The 25,026-nt window shown below is 41.4% G+C and overlaps 27 non-coding genes across 27 annotated transcripts; 12 read left to right on the top strand and 15 right to left on the bottom strand.

Annotated features, from left to right (window-relative positions):
* Positions 1 to 161: 161 nt before the first annotated feature.
* Positions 162 to 233, bottom strand: trnaw-cca (transfer RNA tryptophan (anticodon CCA)). The gene has a single exon. It is a non-coding gene; the product is annotated as a tRNA-Trp (tRNA).
* Positions 234 to 1,432: 1,199 nt separating this feature from the next.
* trnaw-cca (transfer RNA tryptophan (anticodon CCA)) lies at positions 1,433 to 1,504 on the bottom strand. The gene has a single exon. It is a non-coding gene; the product is annotated as a tRNA-Trp (tRNA).
* Positions 1,505 to 1,671: 167 nt separating this feature from the next.
* Positions 1,672 to 1,744, top strand: trnak-uuu (transfer RNA lysine (anticodon UUU)). The gene has a single exon. It is a non-coding gene; the product is annotated as a tRNA-Lys (tRNA).
* Positions 1,745 to 4,524: 2,780 nt separating this feature from the next.
* On the bottom strand, positions 4,525 to 4,596 carry trnaw-cca (transfer RNA tryptophan (anticodon CCA)). The gene has a single exon. It is a non-coding gene; the product is annotated as a tRNA-Trp (tRNA).
* A 167-nt stretch (positions 4,597 to 4,763) lies between these two features.
* trnak-uuu (transfer RNA lysine (anticodon UUU)) lies at positions 4,764 to 4,836 on the top strand. The gene has a single exon. It is a non-coding gene; the product is annotated as a tRNA-Lys (tRNA).
* Positions 4,837 to 5,793: 957 nt separating this feature from the next.
* On the bottom strand, positions 5,794 to 5,865 carry trnaw-cca (transfer RNA tryptophan (anticodon CCA)). Its single transcript has one exon. It is a non-coding gene; the product is annotated as a tRNA-Trp (tRNA).
* Positions 5,866 to 6,032: 167 nt separating this feature from the next.
* trnak-uuu (transfer RNA lysine (anticodon UUU)) lies at positions 6,033 to 6,105 on the top strand. The gene has a single exon. It is a non-coding gene; the product is annotated as a tRNA-Lys (tRNA).
* A 959-nt stretch (positions 6,106 to 7,064) lies between these two features.
* Positions 7,065 to 7,136, bottom strand: trnaw-cca (transfer RNA tryptophan (anticodon CCA)). The gene has a single exon. It is a non-coding gene; the product is annotated as a tRNA-Trp (tRNA).
* A 167-nt stretch (positions 7,137 to 7,303) lies between these two features.
* On the top strand, positions 7,304 to 7,376 carry trnak-uuu (transfer RNA lysine (anticodon UUU)). Its single transcript has one exon. It is a non-coding gene; the product is annotated as a tRNA-Lys (tRNA).
* A 959-nt stretch (positions 7,377 to 8,335) lies between these two features.
* trnaw-cca (transfer RNA tryptophan (anticodon CCA)) lies at positions 8,336 to 8,407 on the bottom strand. The gene has a single exon. It is a non-coding gene; the product is annotated as a tRNA-Trp (tRNA).
* Positions 8,408 to 8,574: 167 nt separating this feature from the next.
* On the top strand, positions 8,575 to 8,647 carry trnak-uuu (transfer RNA lysine (anticodon UUU)). Its single transcript has one exon. It is a non-coding gene; the product is annotated as a tRNA-Lys (tRNA).
* A 957-nt stretch (positions 8,648 to 9,604) lies between these two features.
* Positions 9,605 to 9,676, bottom strand: trnaw-cca (transfer RNA tryptophan (anticodon CCA)). Its single transcript has one exon. It is a non-coding gene; the product is annotated as a tRNA-Trp (tRNA).
* A 167-nt stretch (positions 9,677 to 9,843) lies between these two features.
* Positions 9,844 to 9,916, top strand: trnak-uuu (transfer RNA lysine (anticodon UUU)). Its single transcript has one exon. It is a non-coding gene; the product is annotated as a tRNA-Lys (tRNA).
* Positions 9,917 to 11,114: 1,198 nt separating this feature from the next.
* Positions 11,115 to 11,187, top strand: trnak-uuu (transfer RNA lysine (anticodon UUU)). Its single transcript has one exon. It is a non-coding gene; the product is annotated as a tRNA-Lys (tRNA).
* A 961-nt stretch (positions 11,188 to 12,148) lies between these two features.
* trnaw-cca (transfer RNA tryptophan (anticodon CCA)) lies at positions 12,149 to 12,220 on the bottom strand. The gene has a single exon. It is a non-coding gene; the product is annotated as a tRNA-Trp (tRNA).
* A 167-nt stretch (positions 12,221 to 12,387) lies between these two features.
* Positions 12,388 to 12,460, top strand: trnak-uuu (transfer RNA lysine (anticodon UUU)). Its single transcript has one exon. It is a non-coding gene; the product is annotated as a tRNA-Lys (tRNA).
* A 959-nt stretch (positions 12,461 to 13,419) lies between these two features.
* On the bottom strand, positions 13,420 to 13,491 carry trnaw-cca (transfer RNA tryptophan (anticodon CCA)). The gene has a single exon. It is a non-coding gene; the product is annotated as a tRNA-Trp (tRNA).
* A 167-nt stretch (positions 13,492 to 13,658) lies between these two features.
* Positions 13,659 to 13,731, top strand: trnak-uuu (transfer RNA lysine (anticodon UUU)). Its single transcript has one exon. It is a non-coding gene; the product is annotated as a tRNA-Lys (tRNA).
* A 957-nt stretch (positions 13,732 to 14,688) lies between these two features.
* trnaw-cca (transfer RNA tryptophan (anticodon CCA)) lies at positions 14,689 to 14,760 on the bottom strand. Its single transcript has one exon. It is a non-coding gene; the product is annotated as a tRNA-Trp (tRNA).
* Positions 14,761 to 15,959: 1,199 nt separating this feature from the next.
* Positions 15,960 to 16,031, bottom strand: trnaw-cca (transfer RNA tryptophan (anticodon CCA)). Its single transcript has one exon. It is a non-coding gene; the product is annotated as a tRNA-Trp (tRNA).
* Positions 16,032 to 16,198: 167 nt separating this feature from the next.
* On the top strand, positions 16,199 to 16,271 carry trnak-uuu (transfer RNA lysine (anticodon UUU)). Its single transcript has one exon. It is a non-coding gene; the product is annotated as a tRNA-Lys (tRNA).
* A 959-nt stretch (positions 16,272 to 17,230) lies between these two features.
* On the bottom strand, positions 17,231 to 17,302 carry trnaw-cca (transfer RNA tryptophan (anticodon CCA)). The gene has a single exon. It is a non-coding gene; the product is annotated as a tRNA-Trp (tRNA).
* Positions 17,303 to 18,503: 1,201 nt separating this feature from the next.
* trnaw-cca (transfer RNA tryptophan (anticodon CCA)) lies at positions 18,504 to 18,575 on the bottom strand. The gene has a single exon. It is a non-coding gene; the product is annotated as a tRNA-Trp (tRNA).
* A 167-nt stretch (positions 18,576 to 18,742) lies between these two features.
* trnan-guu (transfer RNA asparagine (anticodon GUU)) lies at positions 18,743 to 18,815 on the top strand. The gene has a single exon. It is a non-coding gene; the product is annotated as a tRNA-Asn (tRNA).
* A 960-nt stretch (positions 18,816 to 19,775) lies between these two features.
* trnaw-cca (transfer RNA tryptophan (anticodon CCA)) lies at positions 19,776 to 19,847 on the bottom strand. Its single transcript has one exon. It is a non-coding gene; the product is annotated as a tRNA-Trp (tRNA).
* Positions 19,848 to 20,014: 167 nt separating this feature from the next.
* Positions 20,015 to 20,087, top strand: trnak-uuu (transfer RNA lysine (anticodon UUU)). Its single transcript has one exon. It is a non-coding gene; the product is annotated as a tRNA-Lys (tRNA).
* A 2,454-nt stretch (positions 20,088 to 22,541) lies between these two features.
* On the bottom strand, positions 22,542 to 22,613 carry trnaw-cca (transfer RNA tryptophan (anticodon CCA)). Its single transcript has one exon. It is a non-coding gene; the product is annotated as a tRNA-Trp (tRNA).
* Between the last annotated feature and the right edge of the window lie 2,413 nt (positions 22,614 to 25,026).

Genomic DNA, 25,026 nt, shown 5'->3' with positions numbered 1-25,026 from the left:
ATTTAGGAATTTGCAGTGTGCCAGGCTTTTGTGAGAGACAATTGTCATGTAAAGTAGCATAGGTTTGTTTGTTTTCGTTTGAGATTAGTACTGTAAAGGCACATTGGTACTAGTGCTGATTCATTGAGTAAAGAAGGCAGAGATTATAAACATAAAAGCTCTGACCACGACGTGATTTGAACACGCAACCTTCTGATCTGGAGTCAGACGCGCTACCGTTGCGCCACGAAGTCTTGGACAAATTGCATCTTTGGAGGGGATGCCTAGTTCAGATTTCGTTGACTGTATAATTTGGAATGGAGACCAGGTTCTCTGGGGAAATATACCATCTGACAATGCCCCCTCGTCAGCACGTGCCTCTGCCTGGCAGGTTAGGTGTATGAAAATAGGCGTTTGCAGAGCCCGGATAGCTCAGTCGGTAGACCATCAGACTTTTAATCTGAGGGTCCAGGGTTCAAGTCCCTGTTCGGGTGTGACGTAATGTTCTCCTTCCTTCACTAGGAAGTCTTTCTAAACGCTCATATTCTATGACTTTCCATGACATGTTCACCTGTGGACAATACACTCCCAGAGCCAAAACAGCTTAGTCTGAAGACTTTAGGATTTTTAATCTGAACCTCCAGGGTTAACCTCTCGGCGCAGGTGTTCTGCTAGCAACCCACCTCGACAACATCCGGTGAAATTGCAGAGCACCAAATTCAAAACACAGAAATAGTCATAATAAAAATTCACAAAAATACAAGTGTTTTACATTGGCTTAAAGATGAACTTCTTGTTAATCCAGCCGCTTTGTCAGATTTCAAAAAGGCTTTTCTGCGAAAGCATACCATGCGTTTATCTGAGGACAGCACCCCACTTACAAAAGCATTTAAACATATTCCAACCAAGTAGAGGAGTCACGAAAGTCAGAAATAGCGATAAAATGAATCACTTACCTTTGAAGATCTTCATCTGGTTGCAGTCACATTCATTTGAAAACTACCCACATCAAAAAAATCCCACTTCCTGGATGGATTTTCCTCAGGTTTTCGCCTGCCATATCAGTTCTGTTATACTCACAGACATAATTTTAACAGTTTTGGAAACGTTAGAGTGTGTTCTATCCAAATCTGCCCATTATATGCATATCCTAGCTTCCGGGCCTGAGTAACAGGCAGTTTACTTGGGGCACGCTTCTCATCCAGACGTCGAAATACTGCCCCCAAGCAATAAGAAGTTAAACTCCCTGTTCGAAGACTGAGTTAAGTCAATCAATCACACAGCATCATCTGATTTAGGAATTTGCAGTGTGCCAGGCTTTTGTGAGAGACAATTGTCATGTAAAGTAGCATTGGTTTGTTTGTTTTCGTGTGTGATTAGTACTGTAAAAGCACATTGGTACTAGTGCTGATTCATTGAGTAAAGAAGGCAGAGATTACAAACATAAAAACACTGACCACGACGTGATTTGAACACGCAACCTTCTGATCTGGAGTCAGACACGCAACCATTGCGCCACGAAGTCTTGGACAAATTGTAATTTTGGAGGGGATGCCTAGTTCAGATTTCGTTGACTGTATAATTTGGAATGGAGACCTGGTTCTCTGGGGAAATATACCATCTGACAATGCCAACTCGTCAGCACGTGCCTCTGCCCGGCAGGTTAGGTGTATGAAAATAGGCATTTGCAGACCCCGGATAGCTCAGTCGGTAGAGCATCAGACTTTTAATCTGAGGGTCCAGGGTTCAAGTCCCTGTTCGGGCGTGAAGTAATGTTTTCCTTCCTTCACTAGGAAGTCTTTCTAAACGCTCATTTTCTATGACTTTCCATGACATGTTCACCTGTGGACAATACACTCCCAGAGCCAAAACAGCTTAGTCTGAAGACTTTAGGATTTTTAATCTGAACCTCCAGGGCTAACCTCTCGGCGCAGGTGTTCTGCTAGCAACCCACCTCGACAACATCCGGTGAAATTGCAGAGCACCAAATTCAAAACACAGAAATAGTCATAATAAAAATTCACAAAAATACAAGTGTTATACATTGGCTTAACCTGTTGGGGATGGGGGCGCTGTTTAGACTATTTATGCTAATTGGGTAATTTTTGAAACGGCTTCCCACAAAATCCTTGATCGTACAATATGCATATTATTATTATTATTGGATAGAAAACAGTCTATAGTTTCTATAGGAGTTGAAATTTTGTCTCTAAGTGGAACAGAGCCCATTCTACAGCAATTTCCCTGACATGGATTCAGATTTCAGAAATGTTGGCCACTGTTCTGAAGTCAGTTAAAAGGGCACTGATATTGCTATGACTGTACGGACACTTCTTACGTCTTCCCCTGGATGCCTTTACGTGATGACGATTCCAATGGGGTCGATTGCGCGTTCACAGGCCCTATAAATCAAAAAACCCTGTAGCTAGCAAGTCTTTTCTTGGTGCGTCACGCGCGTGGAGGACACCGACCCTCTCCTGTTCCAAGCGTTAGTTTAGCCTGTTATATTTCTCCGGTCATCTTTTCACTCGTTATAGGAGTTAAAAACATCATAAGGTAGTTAATTTAAAGCGTTTTATAGCAATTTATATCCGTTTAGTGCGATTTTGGGACATTTATTTCTTTAACGCTGTGAATAGGTGGGCACGCTTTCAGTTCATCCCGAACGCAGTTGGCATTTCCACATGGCAAGAGGACAGCTTTCCACCAAAAGACGATTCCTCCCAAGAAAGGATCCTTTGCTCAAGATACTGATGGAAGAACAGCTCAAGGTAGGACATTTTTATTATGATAAATCGTGTTTCTGTCGAAACATTTTAGTGGCTTAGGACGCCATGTTTTTTGACGTAGCTTCGCTTGGCGCAAACTGTATTGAAAAGTAAGGATAAATTAAAAAATGTAATTCCGCAATTGTATTAAGAATTAAATTGTCTATCAATCCCTGTCCACCCTATATTTTTTAGTCACGTTTATGAGTATTTATGTATAAGAGTAGATCACTGTCTAAGTGGCGCAAGGACATTTTCTGACCAGCTTGTCTACATTTCACATTGTCTAACCATGATTTTGGTGGCTAAATATAAACATTTTCGATCAAACTGTATATGCATGTTGTAATGTGATGTTACAGGAGTGTCATCGGAAGAATTCTGAGAAGGTTAGTGAAAAAATTAATATCTTTTGGCGATGTTGACTTTTATCGCTCACTTTGGCTAGAATCAATGCTGGGCTGCTATGTGCTATGTGCTATGCTAATATAACGATTTATTGTGTTTTCGCTGTAAGACACTTAGAAAATCTGAAATATTGTCTGTATTCACAGGATCTGTGTCTTTCGATTCGTGTATGCTGTGTATTTTTACGAAATGTTTGATGATTAGTAAGTAGGTAAACACGTTGCTCTAAGTAGTTTTTCTATTCCATTTGTGACGGTGGGTGCAATTGTAACCTATGCCATCTACCTGAAATATGCACTTTTTTCTAACAAAACCTATCCCATACCATAAATATGTTATCAGACTGTCATCTAATGAGTTTTTTTGTTGGTTAGGGGCTATAAATATCTTAGTTTAGCCGAATTGGTGATGGCTACTGGTGTTGGTGGACAAATAAAAGATGGTGGATTATGCTAATGTGTTTTTAGGTAATAGATGTACATCTTTACATATTGTGTCTTCCCTGTAAAACATTTTAAAAATCGGACATGTTGACTGGATTCACAAGATCTGTGTCTTTCATTAGCTGTATTGGACTTTAATGTGTGAAAGTTAAATATTTAAAAAAAAAAAATTTTTTGAATTTCGCGGCACTGGTTTTTCAGTGGGGGGGGGGGGGGGGTGTGCCGCTAGCGCCACGCTGATCCTAGACAGGTTAAAGATGAACTTCTTGTTAATCCAGCCGCTTTGTCAGATTTCAAAAAGGCTTTTCTGCGAAAGCATACCATGCGTTTATCGGAGGACAGCACCCCACTTACAAAAGCATACAAACATATTCCAACCAAGTAGAGGAGTCACGAAAGTCAGAAATAGCGATAAAATGAATCACTTACCTTTGAAGATCTTCATCTGGTTGCAGTCACATTCATTTGAAAACTACCCACATCAAAAAAATCCCACTTCCTGGATGGATTTTCCTCAGGTTTTCGCCTGCCATATCAGTTCTGTTATACTCACAGACATCATTTTAACAGTTTTGGAAACGTTAGAGTGTGTTCTATCCAAATCTGCCCATTATATGCATATCCTAGCTTCCGGGCCTGAGTAACAGGCAGTTTACTTGGGGCACGCTTCTCATCCAGACGTCGAAATACTGCCCCCAAGCAATAAGAAGTTAAACTCCCTGTTCGAAGACTGAGTTAAGTCAATCAATCACACAGCATCATCTGATTTAGGAATTTGCAGTGTGCCAGGCTTTTGTGAGAGACAATTGTCATGTAAAGTAGCATTGGTTTGTTTGTTTTCGTGTGTGATTAGTACTGTAAAAGCACATTGGTACTAGTGCTGATTCATTGAGTAAAGAAGGCAGAGATTACAAACATAAAAACACTGACCACGACGTGATTTGAACACGCAACCTTCTGATCTGGAGTCAGACGCGCTACCGTTGCGCCACGAAGTCTTGGACCAATTGCATCTTTGGAGGGGATGCCTAGTTCAGATTTCGTTGACTGTATATTTTGGAATGGAGACCAGGTTCTCTGGGGAAATATACCATCTGACAATGCCCCCTCGTCAGCACGTGCCTCTGCCTGGCAGGTTAGGTGTATGAAAATAGGCATTTGCAGAGCCCGGATAGCTCAGTCGGTAGAGCATCAGACTTTTAATCTGAGGGTCCAGGGTTCAAGTCCCTGTTCGGGCGTGACGTAATGTTCTCGTTCCATCACTAGGAAGTCTTTGTAAACGCTTATTTTCTATGACTTTCCATGACATGTTCACCTGTGGACAATACACTCCCAGAGCCAAAACAGCTTAGTCTGAAGACTTTAAGATTTTTTATCTGAACCTCCAGGTTTAACCTCTCGGCGCAGGTGTTCTACTAGCAACCCACCTCGACAACATTGCGTGAAATTGCAGAGCACCAAATTCAAAACACAGAAATAGTCATAATAAAAATTCACAAAAATACAAGTGTTATACATTGGCTGAAAGATGAACTTCTTGTTAATCCAGCCGCTTTGTCAGATTTCAAAAAGGCTTTTCTGCGAAAGCATACCATGCGTTTATCTGAGGACAGCACCCCACTTACAAAAGCATACAAACATATTCCAACCAAGTAGAGGAGTCACGAGTCAGAAATAGCGATAAAATGAATCACTTACCTTTGAAGATCTTCATCTGGTTGCAGTCACATTCATTTGAAAACTACCCACATCAAAAAAATCCCACTTCCTGGATGGATTTTCCTCAGGTTTTCGCCTGCCATATCAGTTCTGTTATACTCACAGACATAATTTTAACAGTTTTGGAAACTTTAGAGTGTGTTCTATCCAAATCTGCCCATTATATGCATATCCTAGCTTCCGGGCCTGAGTAACAGGCAGTTTACTTGGGGCACGCTTCTCATCCAGACGTCGAAATACTGCCCCCAAGCAATAAGAAGTTTAACTCCCTGTTCGAAGACTGATTTAAGTCTATCAATCACACAGCATCATCTGATTTAGGAATATGCAGTGTGCCAGGCTTTTGTGAGAGACAATTGTCATGTAAAGTAGCATAGGTTTGTTTGTTTTCGTTTGAGATTAGTACTGTAAAGGCACATTGGTACTAGTGCTGATTCATTGAGTAAAGAAGGCAGAGATTATAAACATAAAAGCACTGACCACGACGTGATTTGAACACGCAACCTTCTGATCTGGAGTCAGACGCGCTACCGTTGCGCCACGAAGTCTTGGACAAATTGCATCTTTGGAGGGGATGCCTAGTTCAGATTTCGTTGACTGTATAATTTGGAATGGAGACCAGGTTCTCTGGGGAAATATACCATCTGACAATGCCCCCTCGTCAGCACGTGCCTCTGCCTGGCAGGTTAGGTGTATGAAAATAGGCATTTGCAGAGCCCGGATAGCTCAGTCGGTAGAGCATCAGACTTTTAATCTGAGGGTCCAGGGTTCAAGTCCCTGTTCGGGCGTGACGTAATGTTCTCGTTCCATCACTAGGAAGTCTTTGTAAACGCTTATTTTCTATGACTTTCCATGACATGTTCACCTGTGGACAATACACTCCCAGAGCCAAAACAGCTTAGTCTGAAGACTTTAGGATTTTTTATCTGAACCTCCAGGTTTAACCTCTCGGCGCAGGTGTTCTACTAGCAACCCACCTCGACAACATCCGGTGAAATTGCAGAGCACCAAATTCAAAACACAGAAATAGTCATAATAAAAATTCACAAAAATACAAGTGTTATACATTGGCTTAAAGATGAACTTCTTGTTAATCCAGCCGCTTTGTCAGATTTCAAAAAGGCTTTTCTGCGAAAGCATACCATGCGTTTATCTGAGGACAGCACCCCACTTACAAAAGCATACAAACATATTCCAACCAAGTAGAGGAGTCACGAAAGTCAGAAATAGCGATAAAATGAATCACTTACCTTTGAAGATCTTCATCTGGTTGCAGTCACATTCATTTGAAAACTACCCACATCAAAAAAATCCCACTTCCTGGATGGATTTTCCTCAGGTTTTCGCCTGCCATATCAGTTCTGTTATACTCACAGACATCATTTTAACAGTTTTGGAAACGTTAGAGTGTGTTCTATCCAAATCTGCCCATTATATGCATATCCTAGCTTCCGGGCCTGAGTAACAGGCAGTTTACTTGGGGCACGCTTCTCATCCAGACGTCGAAATACTGCCCCCAAGCAATAAGAAGTTAAACTCCCTGTTCGAAGACTGAGTTAAGTCAATCAATCACACAGCATCATCTGATTTAGGAATTTGCAGTGTGCCAGGCTTTTGTGAGAGACAATTGTCATGTAAAGTAGCATTGGTTTGTTTGTTTTCGTGTGTGATTAGTACTGTAAAAGCACATTGGTACTAGTGCTGATTCATTGAGTAAAGAAGGCAGAGATTACAAACATAAAAACACTGACCACGACGTGATTTGAACACGCAACCTTCTGATCTGGAGTCAGACGCGCTACCGTTGCGCCACGAAGTCTTGGACCAATTGCATCTTTGGAGGGGATGCCTAGTTCAGATTTCGTTGACTGTATATTTTGGAATGGAGACCAGGTTCTCTGGGGAAATATACCATCTGACAATGCCCCCTCGTCAGCACGTGCCTCTGCCTGGCAGGTTAGGTGTATGAAAATAGGCATTTGCAGAGCCCGGATAGCTCAGTCGGTAGAGCATCAGACTTTTAATCTGAGGGTCCAGGGTTCAAGTCCCTGTTCGGGCGTGACGTAATGTTCTCGTTCCATCACTAGGAAGTCTTTGTAAACGCTTATTTTCTATGACTTTCCATGACATGTTCACCTGTGGACAATACACTCCCAGAGCCAAAACAGCTTAGTCTGAAGACTTTAGGATTTTTTATCTGAACCTCCAGGTTTAACCTCTCGGCGCAGGTGTTCTACTAGCAACCCACCTCGACAACATCCGGTGAAATTGCAGAGCACCAAATTCAAAACACAGAAATAGTCATAATAAAAATTCACAAAAATACAAGTGTTATACATTGGCTTAAAGATGAACTTCTTGTTAATCCAGCCGCTTTGTCAGATTTCAAAAAGGCTTTTCTGCGAAAGCATACCATGCGTTTATCTGAGGACAGCACCCCACTTACAAAAGCATACAAACATATTCCAACCAAGTAGAGGAGTCACGAAAGTCAGAAATAGCGATAAAATGAATCACTTACCTTTGAAGATCTTCATCTGGTTGCAGTCACATTCATTTGAAAACTACCCACATCAAAAAAATCCCACTTCCTGGATGGATTTTCCTCAGGTTTTCGCCTGCCATATCAGTTCTGTTATACTCACAGACATCATTTTAACAGTTTTGGAAACGTTAGAGTGTGTTCTATCCAAATCTGCCCATTATATGCATATCCTAGCTTCCGGGCCTGAGTAACAGGCAGTTTACTTGGGGCACGCTTCTCATCCAGACGTCGAAATACTGCCCCCAAGCAATAAGAAGTTAAACTCCCTGTTCGAAGACTGAGTTAAGTCAATCAATCACACAGCATCATCTGATTTAGGAATTTGCAGTGTGCCAGGCTTTTGTGAGAGACAATTGTCATGTAAAGTAGCATTGGTTTGTTTGTTTTCGTGTGTGATTAGTACTGTAAAAGCACATTGGTACTAGTGCTGATTCATTGAGTAAAGAAGGCAGAGATTACAAACATAAAAACACTGACCACGACGTGATTTGAACACGCAACCTTCTGATCTGGAGTCAGACGCGCTACCGTTGCGCCACGAAGTCTTGGACCAATTGCATCTTTGGAGGGGATGCCTAGTTCAGATTTCGTTGACTGTATATTTTGGAATGGAGACCAGGTTCTCTGGGGAAATATACCATCTGACAATGCCCCCTCGTCAGCACGTGCCTCTGCCTGGCAGGTTAGGTGTATGAAAATAGGCATTTGCAGAGCCCGGATAGCTCAGTCGGTAGAGCATCAGACTTTTAATCTGAGGGTCCAGGGTTCAAGTCCCTGTTCGGGCGTGACGTAATGTTCTCGTTCCATCACTAGGAAGTCTTTGTAAACGCTTATTTTCTATGACTTTCCATGACATGTTCACCTGTGGACAATACACTCCCAGAGCCAAAACAGCTTAGTCTGAAGACTTTAAGATTTTTTATCTGAACCTCCAGGTTTAACCTCTCGGCGCAGGTGTTCTACTAGCAACCCACCTCGACAACATTGCGTGAAATTGCAGAGCACCAAATTCAAAACACAGAAATAGTCATAATAAAAATTCACAAAAATACAAGTGTTATACATTGGCTGAAAGATGAACTTCTTGTTAATCCAGCCGCTTTGTCAGATTTCAAAAAGGCTTTTCTGCGAAAGCATACCATGCGTTTATCTGAGGACAGCACCCCACTTACAAAAGCATACAAACATATTCCAACCAAGTAGAGGAGTCACGAGTCAGAAATAGCGATAAAATGAATCACTTACCTTTGAAGATCTTCATCTGGTTGCAGTCACATTCATTTGAAAACTACCCACATCAAAAAAATCCCACTTCCTGGATGGATTTTCCTCAGGTTTTCGCCTGCCATATCAGTTCTGTTATACTCACAGACATAATTTTAACAGTTTTGGAAACTTTAGAGTGTGTTCTATCCAAATCTGCCCATTATATGCATATCCTAGCTTCCGGGCCTGAGTAACAGGCAGTTTACTTGGGGCACGCTTCTCATCCAGACGTCGAAATACTGCCCCCAAGCAATAAGAAGTTTAACTCCCTGTTCGAAGACTGATTTAAGTCTATCAATCACACAGCATCATCTGATTTAGGAATATGCAGTGTGCCAGGCTTTTGTGAGAGACAATTGTCATGTAAAGTAGCATAGGTTTGTTTGTTTTCGTTTGAGATTAGTACTGTAAAGGCACATTGGTACTAGTGCTGATTCATTGAGTAAAGAAGGCAGAGATTATAAACATAAAAGCACTGACCACGACGTGATTTGAACACGCAACCTTCTGATCTGGAGTCAGACGCGCTACCGTTGCGCCACGAAGTCTTGGACAAATTGCATCTTTGGAGGGGATGCCTAGTTCAGATTTCGTTGACTGTATAATTTGGAATGGAGACCAGGTTCTCTGGGGAAATATACCATCTGACAATGCCCCCTCGTCAGCACGTGCCTCTGCCTGGCAGGTTAGGTGTATGAAAATAGGCATTTGCAGAGCCCGGATAGCTCAGTCGGTAGAGCATCAGACTTTTAATCTGAGGGTCCAGGGTTCAAGTCCCTGTTCGGGCGTGACGTAATGTTCTCGTTCCATCACTAGGAAGTCTTTGTAAACGCTTATTTTCTATGACTTTCCATGACATGTTCACCTGTGGACAATACACTCCCAGAGCCAAAACAGCTTAGTCTGAAGACTTTAGGATTTTTTATCTGAACCTCCAGGTTTAACCTCTCGGCGCAGGTGTTCTACTAGCAACCCACCTCGACAACATCCGGTGAAATTGCAGAGCACCAAATTCAAAACACAGAAATAGTCATAATAAAAATTCACAAAAATACAAGTGTTATACATTGGCTTAAAGATGAACTTCTTGTTAATCCAGCCGCTTTGTCAGATTTCAAAAAGGCTTTTCTGCGAAAGCATACCATGCGTTTATCTGAGGACAGCACCCCACTTACAAAAGCATACAAACATATTCCAACCAAGTAGAGGAGTCACGAAAGTCAGAAATAGCGATAAAATGAATCACTTACCTTTGAAGATCTTCATCTGGTTGCAGTCACATTCATTTGAAAACTACCCACATCAAAAAAATCCCACTTCCTGGATGGATTTTCCTCAGGTTTTCGCCTGCCATATCAGTTCTGTTATACTCACAGACATCATTTTAACAGTTTTGGAAACGTTAGAGTGTGTTCTATCCAAATCTGCCCATTATATGCATATCCTAGCTTCCGGGCCTGAGTAACAGGCAGTTTACTTGGGGCACGCTTCTCATCCAGACGTCGAAATACTGCCCCCAAGCAATAAGAAGTTAAACTCCCTGTTCGAAGACTGAGTTAAGTCAATCAATCACACAGCATCATCTGATTTAGGAATTTGCAGTGTGCCAGGCTTTTGTGAGAGACAATTGTCATGTAAAGTAGCATTGGTTTGTTTGTTTTCGTGTGTGATTAGTACTGTAAAAGCACATTGGTACTAGTGCTGATTCATTGAGTAAAGAAGGCAGAGATTACAAACATAAAAACACTGACCACGACGTGATTTGAACACGCAACCTTCTGATCTGGAGTCAGACGCACTACCGTTGCGCCACGAAGTCTTGGACAAATTGCGTCTTTGGAGGGGATGCCTAGTTCAGATTTCGTTGACTGTATAATTTGGAATGGAGACCAGGTTCTCTGGGGAAATATACCATCTGACAATGCCCCCTCGTCAGCACGTGCCTCTGCCTGGCAGGTTAGGTGTATGAAAATAGGCATTTGCAGAGCCCGGATAGCTCAGTCGGTAGAGCATCAGACTTTTAATCTGAGGGTCCAGGGTTCAAGTCCCTGTTCGGGCGTGACGTAATGTTCTCGTTCCATCACTAGGAAGTCTTTGTAAACGCTTATTTTCTATGACTTTCCATGACATGTTCACCTGTGGACAATACACTCCCAGAGCCAAAACAGCTTAGTCTGAAGACTTTAGGATTTTTTATCTGAACCTCCAGGTTTAACCTCTCGGCGCAGGTGTTCTACTAGCAACCCACCTCGACAACATTGCGTGAAATTGCAGAGCACCAAATTCAAAACACAGAAATAGTCATAATAAAAATTCACAAAAATACAAGTGTTATACATTGGCTGAAAGATGAACTTCTTGTTAATCCAGCCGCTTTGTCAGATTTCAAAAAGGCTTTTCTGCGAAAGCATACCATGCGTTTATCTGAGGACAGCACCCCACTTACAAAAGCATACAAACATATTCCAACCAAGTAGAGGAGTCACGAAAGTCAGAAATAGCGATAAAATGAATCACTTACCTTTGAAGATCTTCATCTGGTTGCAGTCACATTCATTTGAAAACTACCCACATCAAAAAAATCCCACTTCCTGGATGGATTTTCCTCAGGTTTTCGCCTGCCATATCAGTTCTGTTATACTCACAGACATAATTTTAACAGTTTCGGACACTTTAGAGTGTGTTCTATCCAAATCTGCCCATTATATGCATATCCTAGCTTCCGGGCCTGAGTAACAGGCAGTTTACTTGGGGCACGCTTCTCATCCAGACGTCGAAATACTGCCCCCAAGCAATAAGAAGTTAAACTCCCTGTTCGAAGACTGATTTAAGTCTATCAATCACACAGCATCATCTGATTTAGGAATTTGCAGTGTGCCAGGCTTTTGTGAGAGACAATTGTCATGTAAAGTAGCATTGGTTTGTTTGTTTTCGTGTGAGATTAGTACTGTAAAGGCACATTGGTACTAGTGCTGATTCAATGAGTAAAGAAGGCAGAGATTACACACATAAAAAAACACTGACCACGACGTGATTTGAACACGCAACCTTCTGCTCTGGAGTCAGACGCGCTACCATTGCGCCACGTAGTCTTGGACAAATTGCATCTTTGGAGGGGATGCCTAGTTCAGATTTCGTTGACTGTATAATTTGGAATGGAGACCTGGTTCTCTGGGGAAATATACCATCTGACAACGCCCCCTCGTCAGCACTTGCCTCTGCCCGGCAGGTTAGGTGTATGAAAATGTGAATTTGCAGAGCCCGGATAGCTCAGTCGGTAGAGCATCAGACTTTTAATCTGAGGGTCCAGGGTTCAAGTCCCTGTTCGGGCGTGAAGTAATGTTCTCCTTCCTTCACTAGGAAGTCTTTCTAAACGCTCATTTTCTATGACTTTCCATGACATGTTCACCTGTGGACAATACACTCCCAGAGCCAAAACAGCTTAGTCTGAAGACTTTAGGATTTTTAATCTGAACCTCCAGGGCTAACCTCTCGGCGCAGGTGTTCTGCTAGCAACCCACCTCGACAACATCCGGTGAAATTGCAGAGCACCAAATTCAAAACACAGAAATAGTCATAATAAAAATTCACAAAAATACAAGTGTTATACATTGGCTTAAAGATGAACTTCTTGTTAATCCAGCCGCTTTGTCAGATTTCAAAAAGGCTTTTCTGCGAAAGCATACCATGCGTTTATCTGAGGACAGCACCCCACTTACAAAAGCATACAAACATATTCCAACCAAGTAGAGGAGTCACAAAAGTCAGAAATAGCGATAAAACGAATCACTTACCTTTGAAGATCTTCATCTGGTTGCAGTCACATTCATTTGAAAACTACCCACATCAAAAAAATCCCACTTCCTGGATGGATTTTCCTCAGGTTTTCGCCTGCCATATCAGTTCTGTTATACTCACAGACATCATTTTAACAGTTTTGGAAACGTTAGAGTGTGTTCTATCCAAATCTGCCCATTATATGCATATCCTAGCTTCCGGGCCTGAGTAACAGGCAGTTTACTTGGGGCACGCTTCTCATCCAGACGTCGAAATACTGCCCCCAAGCAATAAGAAGTTAAACTCCCTGTTCGAAGACTGAGTTAAGTCAATCAATCACACAGCATCATCTGATTTAGGAATTTGCAGTGTGCCAGGCTTTTGTGAGAGACAATTGTCATGTAAAGTAGCATTGGTTTGTTTGTTTTCGTGTGTGATTAGTACTGTAAAAGCACATTGGTACTAGTGCCGATTCATTGAGTAAAGAAGGCAGAGATTACAAACATAAAAACACTGACCACGACGTGATTTGAACACGCAACCTTCTGATCTGGAGTCAGACACGCTACCGTTGCGCCACGAAGTCTTGGACAAATTGCATCTTTGGAGGGGATGCCTAGTTCAGATTTCGTTGACTGTATAATTTGGAATGGAGACCAGGTTCTCTGGGGAAATATACCATCTGACAATGCCCCCTCGTCAGCACGTGCCTCTGCCTGGCAGGTTAGGTGTATGAAAATAGGCATTTGCAGAGCCCGGATAGCTCAGTCGGTAGAGCATCAGACTTTTAATCTGAGGGTCCAGGGTTCAAGTCCCTATTCAGGCGTGACGTAATGTTCTCTTTCCAACACTAGGAAGTCTTTGTAAATGCTTATTTTCTATGACTTTCCATGACATGTTCACCTGTGGACAATACACTCCCAGAGCCAAAACAGCTTAGTCTGAAGACTTTAGGATTTTTTATCTGAACCTCCAGGTTTAACCTCTCGGCGCAGGTGTTCTACTAGCAACCCACCTCGACAACATTGCGTGAAATTGCAGAGCACCAAATTCAAAACACAGAAATAGTCATAATAAAAATTCACAAAAATACAAGTGTTATACATTGGCTGAAAGATGAACTTCTTGTTAATCCAGCCGCTTTGTCAGATTTCAAAAAGGCTTTTCTGCGAAAGCATACCATGCGTTTATCTGAGGACAGCACCCCACTTACAAAAGCATACAAACATATTCCAACCAAGTAGAGGAGTCACGAGTCAGAAATAGCGATAAAATGAATCACTTACCTTTGAAGATCTTGATCTGGTTGCAGTCACATTCATTTGAAAACTACCCACATCAAAAAAATCCCACTTCCTGGATGGATTTTCCTCAGGTTTTCGCCTGCCATATCAGTTCTGTTATACTCACAGACATAATTTTAACAGTTTTGGAAACTTTAGAGTGTGTTCTATCCAAATCCGCCCATTATATGCATATCCTAGCTTCCGGGCCTGAGTAACAGGCAGTTTACTTGGGGCACGCTTCTCATCCAGACGTCGAAATACTGCCCCCAAGCAATAAGAAGTTAAACTCCCTGTTCGAAGACTGATTTAAGTCTATCAATCACACAGCATCATCTGATTTAGGAATTTGCAGTGTGCCAGGCTTTTGTGAGAGACAATTGTCATGTAAAGTAGCATAGGTTTGTTTGTTTTCGTTTGAGATTAGTACTGTAAAGGCACATTGGTACTAGTGCTGATTCATTGAGTAAAGAAGGCAGAGATTATAAACATAAAAACACTGACCACGACGTGATTTGAACACGCAACCTTCTGATCTGGAGTCAGACGCGCTACCGTTGCGCCACGAAGTCTTGACCAAATTGCAACTTTGTAGGGGATGCCTAGTTCAGATTTCGTTGACTGTATCATTTGGAATGGAGACCAGGTTCTCTGGGGAAATATACCATCTGACAATGCCCCCTCGTCAGCACGTGCCTCTGCCTGGCAGGTTAGGTGTATGAAAATAGGAATTTGCAGTGCCCGGATAGCTCAGTCGGTAGACCATCAGACTTTTAATCTGAGGGTCCAGGGTTCAAGTCCCTGTTCAGGCCTGACGTAATGTTCTCCTTTCTTCACTAGGAAGTCTTTCTAAAAGCTCATTTTCTATGACTTTCCATGACATGTTCACCTGTGGACAATACACTCCCAGAGCCAAAACAGCTTAGTCTGAAGACTTTAGGATTTTTTATCTGAACCTCCAGGTTTAACCTCTCGGCGCAGGTGTTCTACTAGCAACCCACCTCGACAACATCCGGTGAAATTGCAGAGCACCAAATTCAAAACACAGAAATAGTCATAATAAAAATTCACAAAAATACAAGTGTTATACATTGGCTTAAAGATGAACTTCTTGTTAATCCAGCCGCTTTGTCAGATTTCAAAAAGGCTTTTCTGCGAAAGCATACCATGCGTTTATCTGAGGACAGCACCCCACTTACAAAAGCATACAAACATATTCCAACCAAGTAGAGGAGTCACGAAAGTCAGAAATAGCGATAAAATGAATCACTTACCTTTGAAGATCTTCATCTGGTTGCAGTCACATTCATTTGAAAACTACCCACATCAAAAAAATCCCACTTCCTGGATGGATTTTCCTCAGGTTTTCGCCTGCCATATCAGTTCTGTTATACTCACAGACATCATTTTAACAGTTTTGGAAACGTTAGAGTGTGTTCTATCCAAATCTGCCCATTATATGCATATCCTAGCTTCCGGGCCTGAGTAACAGGCAGTTTACTTGGGGCACGCTTCTCATCCAGATGTCGAAATACTGCCCCCAAGCAATAAGAAGTTAAACTCCCTGTTCGAAGACTGAGTTAAGTCAATCAATCACACAGCATCATCTGATTTAGGAATTTGCAGTGTGCCAGGCTTTTGTGAGAGACAATTGTCATGTAAAGTAGCATTGGTTTGTTTGTTTTCGTGTGTGATTAGTACTGTAAAAGCACATTGGTACTAGTGCTGATTCATTGAGTAAAGAAGGCAGAGATTACAAACATAAAAACACTGACCACGACGTGATTTGAACACGCAACCTTCTGATCTGGAGTCAGATGCGCTACCGTTGCGCCACGAAGTCTTGGACAAAATGCATCTTTGGAGGGGATGCCTAGTTCAGATTTCGTTGACTGTATAATTTGGAATGGAGACCAGGTTCTCTGGGGAAATATACCATCTGACAATGCCCCCTCGTCAGCACGTGCCTCTGCCTGGCAGGTTAGGTGTATGAAAATAGGCATTTGCAGAGCCCGGATAGCTCAGTCGGTAGAGCATCAGACTTTTAATCTGAGGGTCCAGGGTTCAAGTCCCTGTTTGGGTGTGATGTAATGTTCTCCTTCCTTCACTAGGAAGTCTTTCTAAACGCTCATTTTCTATGACTTTCCATGACATGTTCACCTGTGGACAATACACTCCCAGAGCCAAAACAGCTTAGTCTGAAGACTTTAGGATTTTTAATCTGAACCTCCAGGGCTAACCTCTCGGCGCAGGTGTTCTGCTAGCAACCCACCTCGACAACATCCGGTGAAATTTCAGATCACCAAATTCAAAACACAGAAATAGTCATAATAAAAATTCACAAAAATACAAGTGTTATACATTGGCTTAAAGATGAACTTCTTGTTAATCCAGCCGCTTTGTCAGATTTCAAAAAGGCTTTTCTGCGAAAGCATACCATGCGTTTGTCTGAGGACAGCACCCCACTTACAAAAGCATACAAACATATTCCAACCAAGTAGAGGAGTCACAAAAGTCAGAAATAGCGATAAAATGAATCACTTACCTTTGAAGATCTTCATCTGGTTGCAGTCACATTAATTTGAAAACTACCCACATCAAAAAAAGCCCACTTCCTGGATGGATTTTCCTCAGGTTTTTGCCTGCCCTATCAGTTCTGTTATACTCACAGACATAATTTTAACAGTTTTGGAAACTTTAGAGTGTGTTCTATCCAAATCTGCCCATTATATGCATATCCTAGCTTCCGGGCCTGAGTAACAGGCAGTTTACTTGGGGCACGCTTCTCATCCAGACGTCGAAATACTGCCCCCAAGCAATAAGAAGTTAAACTCCCTGTTCGAAGACTGATTTAAGTCTATCAATCACACAGCATCATCTGATTTAGGAAGTTGCAGTGTGCCAGGCTTTTGTGAGAGACAATTGTCATGTAAAGTAGCATAGGTTTGTTTGTTTTCGTTTGAGATTAGTACTGTAAAGGCACATTGGTACTAGTGCTGATTCATTGAGTAAAGAAGGCAGAGATTATAAACATAAAAACACTGACCACGACGTGATTTGAACACGCAACCTTCTGATCTGGAGTCAGACGCGCTACCGTTGCGCCACGAAGTCTTGGACAAAATGCATCTTTGGAGGGGATGCCTAGTTCAGATTTCGTTGACTGTATAATTTGGAATGGAGACCAGGTTCTCTGGGGAAATATACCATCTGACAATGCCCCCTCGTCAGCACGTGCCTCTGCCTGGCAGGTTAGGTGTATGAAAATAGGCATTTGCAGAGCCTGGATAGCTCAGTCGGTAGAGCATCAGACTTTTAATCTGAGGGTCCAGGGTTCAAGTCCCTAATTGGGTGTGATGTAATGTTCTCCTTCCTTCACTAGGAAGTCTTTCTAAAAGCTCATTTTCTATGACTTTCTATGACATGTTCACCTGTGGACAATACACTCCCAGAGCCAAAACAGCTTAGTCTGAAGACTTTAGGATTTTTTATCTGAACCTCCAGGTTTAACCTCTCGGCGCAGGTGTTCTACTAGCAACCCACCTCGACAACATCCCGTGAAATTGCAGAGCACCAAATTCAAAACACAGAAATAGTCATAATAAAAATTCACAAAAATACAAGTGTTATACATTGGCTTAAAGATGAACTTCTTGTTAATCCAGCCGCTTTGTCAGATTTCAAAAAGGCTTTTCTGCGAAAGCATACCATGCGTTTATCTGAGGACAGCACCCCACTTACAAAAGCATACAAACATATTCCAACCAAGTAGAGGAGTCACAAAAGTCAGAAATAGCGATAAAACTAATCACTTACCTTTGAAGATCTTCATCTGGTTGCAGTCACATTCATTTGAAAACTACCCACATCAAAACAATCCCACTTCCTGGATGGATTTTCCTCAGGTTTTTGCCTGCCCTATCAGTTCTGTTATACTCACAGACATAATTTTACCAGTTTTGGAAACTTTAGAGTGTGTTCTATCCAAATCTGCCCATTATATGCATATCCTAGCTTCCGGGCCTGAGTAACAGGCAGTTTACTTGGGGCACGCTTCTCATCCAGACGTCGAAATACTGCCCCCAAGCAATAAGAAGTTAAACTCCCTGTTCGAAGACTGATTTAAGTCTATCAATCACACAGCATCATCTGATTTAGGAATTTGCAGTGTGCCAGGCTTTTGTGAGAGACAATTGTCATGTAAAGTAGCATTGGTTTGTTTGTTTTCGTGTGAGATTAGTACTGTAAAGGCACATTGGTACTAGTGTTGATTCAATGAGTAAAGAAGGCAGAGATTACACACATAAAAAAACACTGACCACGACGTGATTTGAACACGCAACCTTCTGATCTGGAGTCAGACGCGCTACCATTGCGCCACGTAGTCTTGTACAAATTGCATCTTTGGAGGGGATGCCTAGTTCAGATTTCGTTGACTGTATAATTTGGAATGGAGACCTGGTTCTCTGGGGAAATATACCATCTGACAACGCCCCCTCGTCAGCACGTGCCTCTGCCCGGCAGGTTAGGTGTATGAAAATAGTCATTTGCAGAGCCCGGATAGCTCAGTCGGTAGAGAATCAGACTGTTAATCTGAGGGTCCAGGGTTCAAGTCCCTGTTCGGGCGTGAAGTAATGTTCTCCTTCCTTCACTAGGAAGTCTTTCAAAACGCTAATTTTCTCTGACTTTCCATGACATGTTCACCTGTGGACAATACACTCCCAGAGCCAAAACAGCTTAGTCTGAAGACTTTAGGATTTTTAATCTGAACCTCCAGGGCTAACCTCTCGGCGCAGGTGTTCTGCTAGCAACCCACCTCGACAACATCCGGTGAAATTGCAGAGCACCAAATTCAAAACACAGAAATAGTCATAATAAAAATTCACAAAAATACAAGTGTTATACATTGGCTTAAAGATGAACTTCTTGTTAATCCAGCCGCTTTGTCAGATTTCAAAAAGGCTTTTCTGCGAAAGCATACCATGCGTTTATCTGAGGACAGCACTCCACTTACAAAAGCATACAAACATATTCCAACCAAGTAGAGGAGTCACGAAAGTCAGAAATAGCGATAAAATGAATCACTTACCTTTGAAGATCTTCATCTGGTTGCAGTCACATTCATTTGAAAACTACCCACATTAAAAAAGCCCACTTCCTGGATGGATTTTCCTCAGGTTTTTGCCTGCCCTATCAGTTCTGTTATACTCACAGACATAATTTTAACAGTTTTGGAAACTTTAGAGTGTGTTCTATCCAAATCCGCCCATTATATGCATATCCTAGCTTCCGGGCCTGAGTAACAGGCAGTTTACTTGGGGCACGCTTCTCATCCAGACGTCGAAATACTGCCCCCAAGCAATAAGAAGTTAAACTCCCTGTTCGAAGACTGATTTAAGTCTATCAATCACACAGCATCATCTGATTTAGGAATTTGCAGTGTGCCAGGCTTTTGTGAGAGACAATTGTCATGTAAAGTAGCATTGGTTTGTTTGTTTTCGTGTGAGATTAGTACTGTAAAGGCACATTGGTACTAGTGCTGATTCAATGAGTAAAGAAGGCAGAGATTACACACATAAAAAAACACTGACCACGACGTGATTTGAACACGCAACCTTCTGATCTGGAGTCAGACGCGCTACCATTGCGCCACGTAGTCTTGTACAAATTGCATCTTTGGAGGGGATGCCTAGTTCAGATTTCGTTGACTGTATAATTTGGAATGGAGACCTGGTTCTCTGGGGAAATATACCATCTGACAACGCCCCCTCGTCAGCACGTGCCTCTGCCCGGCAGGTTAGGTGTATGAAAATAGTCATTTGCAGAGCCCGGATAGCTCAGTCGGTAGAGAATCAGACTTTTAATCTGAGGGTCCAGGGTTCAAGTCCCTGTTCGGGCGTGAAGTAATGTTCTCCTTCCTTCACTAGGAAGTCTTTCAAAACGCTCATTTTCTCTGACTTTCCATGACATGTTCACCTGTGGACAATACACTCCCAGAGCCAAAACAGCTTAGTCTGAAGACTTTAGGATTTTTAATCTGAACCTCCAGGGCTAACCTCTCGGCGCAGGTGTTCTGCTAGCAACCCACCTCGACAACATCCGGTGAAATTGCAGAGCACCAAATTCAAAACACAGAAATAGTCATAATAAAAATTCACAAAAATACAAGTGTTATACATTGGCTTAAAGATGAACTTCTTGTTAATCCAGCCGCTTTGTCAGATTTCAAAAAGGCTTTTCTGCGAAAGCATACCATGCGTTTATCTGAGGACAGCACCCCACTTACAAAAGCATACAAACATATTCCAACCAAGTAGAGGAGTCACGAAAGTCAGAAATAGCGATAAAATGAATCACTTACCTTTGAAGATCTTCATCTGGTTGCAGTCACATTCATTTGAAAACTACCCACATCAAAAAAAGCCCACTTCCTGGATGGATTTTCCTCAGGTTTTTGCCTGCCCTATCAGTTCTGTTATACTCACAGACATAATTTTAACCTGTTTGGGGTGCAAGCCCGACCTCGGACCAAAAATGACAACAGCTGCAGAGCGCGAAATTCAAAATCTATTTTTTAAAAATATTTAACTTTTACACATTAACAAGTCCAATACAGCATTTGAAAGATAAACATCTTGTCAATCCAGCCAACATGTCCGATTTTTTAAATGTTTTACAGAGAAAACACCACATATATTTATGTTAGCTCACCACCAAATACAAAAGTGGACAGACACGTATGAATTATGATTATGAAGTATGAATTATGATTGAAGTAGCATGCACAACCAACCGAAATAAACTAAAACCAACCTAAAGAGCCCAGAAAAAACGACCTCAGATGACAGTCATATAACATGTTACACAATAAATCTATGTTTTGTTCATAAAAAGTGCATATTTTAGCTATAAATCTGTTTTACATTGATGCTACCCAAAAATGCTAACACATAGCTAGAGTCTGAATCCAGCCGGGAGTAGCCAGAGAAAATACATACACCAACGTCGGCTACTAATTACACCTCATAAAACATTTCAGAAAAACATATGGTGGATAACTAATGAAAGACAGATATCTTGTGAATACAGACAACATTTCCGATTTTTGAAGTGTTTTACAGCGAAAACACAATATATCGTTATATTAGCTAACATCATAAGCTAGCATAAGGCAGCATTGATTCTAGTCAAGCGCTAGCCTAGCATAGTTAGCAGCGTTAGCATTCAACAGTTCGACATATATATGAAAAAGCATCCCAAATTGGGTCTTATCTTTCTTGGTACTCCATCAGAATGTTGTAACGGGGTCCAATGTCCAGTAGAGTCTTTAGTTGGGTTCCAGAACGAAGGATTCCCCTCTTTGGTTAGCTAGCACGGTAGCATTGCTGCGCCAGAAAGCGTTTCTTCAAAAAATTCTTCCGTCGTTTCACATCTAAAGTCCAGAATAAATTGCAATAATATAATTAAAGTATATTGAAAAAACAACCTTTAGGATGATTTTGTGACATGTAGCAAATAATATCGTAGTCAGGCATCATATTCAAAGTTACCTACCTTGTTCCAGAAGCCGAGATCAAATTATCCTTCGCGCCCGGATTTTTATTTTAACTGCGCATGTCTCACAAGAAGTTCTGTTATTCAGTCCAGGGACGAGATATTCGACCCCTTTCAATTCTCACTTCCGCATTACAGTCTGAGGTACGCCTCTGACGTGTCCCTATGGTCCTAAGTCAAATGGCCTTTTATAGAGAAGGTCTTAAAGAGACACATCGCATTTTGGGAAACTCAATTCGGCTGGGAAAATGGCTGTAAAAATATTTCTGTTCGACTTAGAGAAACAATTCAAACCTTTTTAGAAACTACAGACTGTTATCTATCCAACAGTAGTAAATATATGCATATTGGAAAATAAAAAGTTTCTTAGGAGGCCGTTTGAAAATGTGCACACATTTTCCAGTTTTTTCAATATTCAGCGTACAGCCATAACAGGTTAACAGTTTTGGAAACTTTAGAGTGTGTTCTATCCAAATCCGCCCATTATATGCATATCCTAGCTTCCGGGCCTGAGTAACAGGCAGTTTACTTGGGGCACGCTTCTCATCCAGACGTCGAAATACTGCCCCCAAGCAATAAGAAGTTAAACTCCCTGTTCGAAGACTGATTTAAGTCTATCAATCACACAGCATCATCTGATTTAGGAATTTGCAGTGTGCCAGGCTTTTGTGAGAGACAATTGTCATGTAAAGTAGCATAGGTTTGTTTGTTTTCGTTTGAGATTAGTACTGTAAAGGCACATTGGTACTAGTGCTGATTCATTGAGTAAAGAAGGCAGAGATTATAAACATAAAAACACTGACCACGACGTGATTTGAACACGCAACCTTCTGATCTGGAGTCAGACGCGCTACCGTTGCGCCACGAAGTCTTGGACAAATTGCATCTTTGGAGGGGATGCCTAGTTCAGATTTCGTTGACTGTATAATTTGGAATGGAGACCAGGTTCTCTGGGGAAATATACCATCTGACAATGCCCCCTCGTCAGCACGTGCCTCTGCCTGGCAGGTTAGGTGTATGAAAATAGGCATTTGCAGAGCCCGGATAGCTCAGTCGGTAGAGCATCAGACTTTTAATCTGAGGGTCCAGGGTTCAAGTCCGTGTTTGGGTGTGATGTAATGTTCTCCTTCCTTCACTAGGAAGTCTTTCTACACTCTCATTTTCTATGACTTTCCATGACATGTTCACCTGTGGACAATACACTCCCAGAGCCAAAACAGCTTAGTCTGAAGACTTTAGGATTTTTTATCTGAACCTCCAGGTTTAACCTCTCGGCGCAGGTGTTCTACTAGCAACCCACCTCGACAACATCCCGTGAAATTGCAGAGCACCAAATTCAAAACACAGAAATAGTCATAATAAAAATTCACAAAAATACAAGTGTTATAAATTGGCTTAAAGATGAACTTCTTGTTAACCTGTCTAGGATCAGCGTGGCGCTAGCGGCACACCCCCCCCCCCCCCACTGAAAAACCAGTGCCGCGAAATTCAAAAAAAATATTTTTTTAAAATATTTCACTTTCACACATTAAAGTCCAATACAGCTAATGAAAGACACAGATCTTATGAATCCAGTCAACATTTCCGATTTTTAAAATGTTTTACAGGGAAGACACAATATGTAAAGATGTACATCTATTACCTAAAAACACATTAGCATAATCCACCATCTTTTATTTGTCCACCAACACCAGTAGCCATCACCAATTCGGCTAAACTAAGATATTTATAGCCCCTAACCAACAAAAAAACTCATTAGATGACAGTCTGATAACATATTTATGGTATGGGATAGGTTTTGTTAGAAAAAAGTGCATATTTCAGGTATATGGCATAGTTTACAATTGCACCCACCATCACAAATGGACTAGAATAATTACAATGAGCAACGTGTTTACCTAACTACTAATCATCAAACATTTCGTAAAAATACACAGCATACACGAATCGAAAGACACAGATCCTGTGAATACAGACAATATTTCAGATTTTCTAAGTGTCTTACAGCGAAAACACAATAAATCGTTATATTAGCTTAGCACATAGCAATTAGCAGCCCAGCATTGATTCTAGCCAAAGTGAGCGATAAAAGTCAACATCGCCAAAAGATATTAATTTTTTCACTAACCTTCTCAGAATTCTTCCGATGACACTCCTGTAACATCACATTACAACATGCATATACAGTTTGATCGAAAATGTTTATATTTAGCCACCAAAATCATGGTTAGACAATGTGAAATGTAGACAAGCTGGTAAAGAAAACGTCCTTGCGCCACTTAGACAGTGATCTACTCTTATACATAAATACTCATAAACGTGACTAAAAAATATAGGGTGGACAGGGATTGATAGACAATTTAATTCTTAATACAATTGCGTTATTACATTTTTTAATTTATCCTTACTTTTCAATACAGTTTGCGCCAAGCGAAGCTACGTCAAAAAACATGGCGTCCTAAGCCACTAAAATGTTTCGACAGAAACACGATTTATCATAATAAAAATGTCCTACCTTGAGCTGTTCTTCCATCAGTATCTTGGGCAAAGGATCCTTTCTTGGGAGAAATCGTCTTTTGGTGGAAAGCTGTCCTCTTGCCATGTGGAAATGTCAACTACGTTCGGGATGAACTGAAAAGCGTGCCCAACTTTTCACATCGTTGCAAAAATAAATGTCCCAAAATCGCACTAAACGGATATAAATTGCTATAAAACGCTTTAAATTAACTACTTTGTGATGTTTGTAACTCCTATAACGAGTGAAAAGATGACCGGAGAAATATAACAGGCTAAACTAACGCTTGGAACAGGAGAGGGTCGGTGTCTTCCACGCGCGTTACGCAGCAAGAAAAGACTTGCTAGCTAAAGGTTTTTTTCATTTGTAGGGCCTGTGAACGAGCAATCGAGCCCGTTGGAATCGTCATCACGTAAAGGCATCCAGGGGAAGACGTAAGAAGTGTCCGTATAGTCATAGCAACGACAGTGCCCTTTTAAATGACTTCAGAAAAGTGGCCAACGTTTCTCAAATCTGACTCCATGTCAGGGAAATTGCTGTAGAATGGGCTCTGTTCCACTTAGAGACAAAATTTCAACTCCTATAGAAACTATAGACTGTTTTCTATCCAATAATAATAATAATATGCATATTGTACGATCAAGGATTTTGTGGGAAGCCGTTTAAAAAATTAGCCACATTAGCATAAATAGTCTAAACAGCGCCCCCATCCCCAACAGGTTAATCCAGCCGCTTTGTCAGATTTCAAAAAGGCTTTTCTGCGAAAGCA

Source organism: Salvelinus fontinalis, chromosome 26 (genome assembly GCF_029448725.1).
Source record: "Salvelinus fontinalis isolate EN_2023a chromosome 26, ASM2944872v1, whole genome shotgun sequence".
Classification (NCBI taxonomy): domain Eukaryota; kingdom Metazoa; phylum Chordata; class Actinopteri; order Salmoniformes; family Salmonidae; genus Salvelinus; species Salvelinus fontinalis.
Note: the sequence above shows the minus strand (reverse complement) of the source record. Positions and strands in the feature narration are given on the sequence as shown.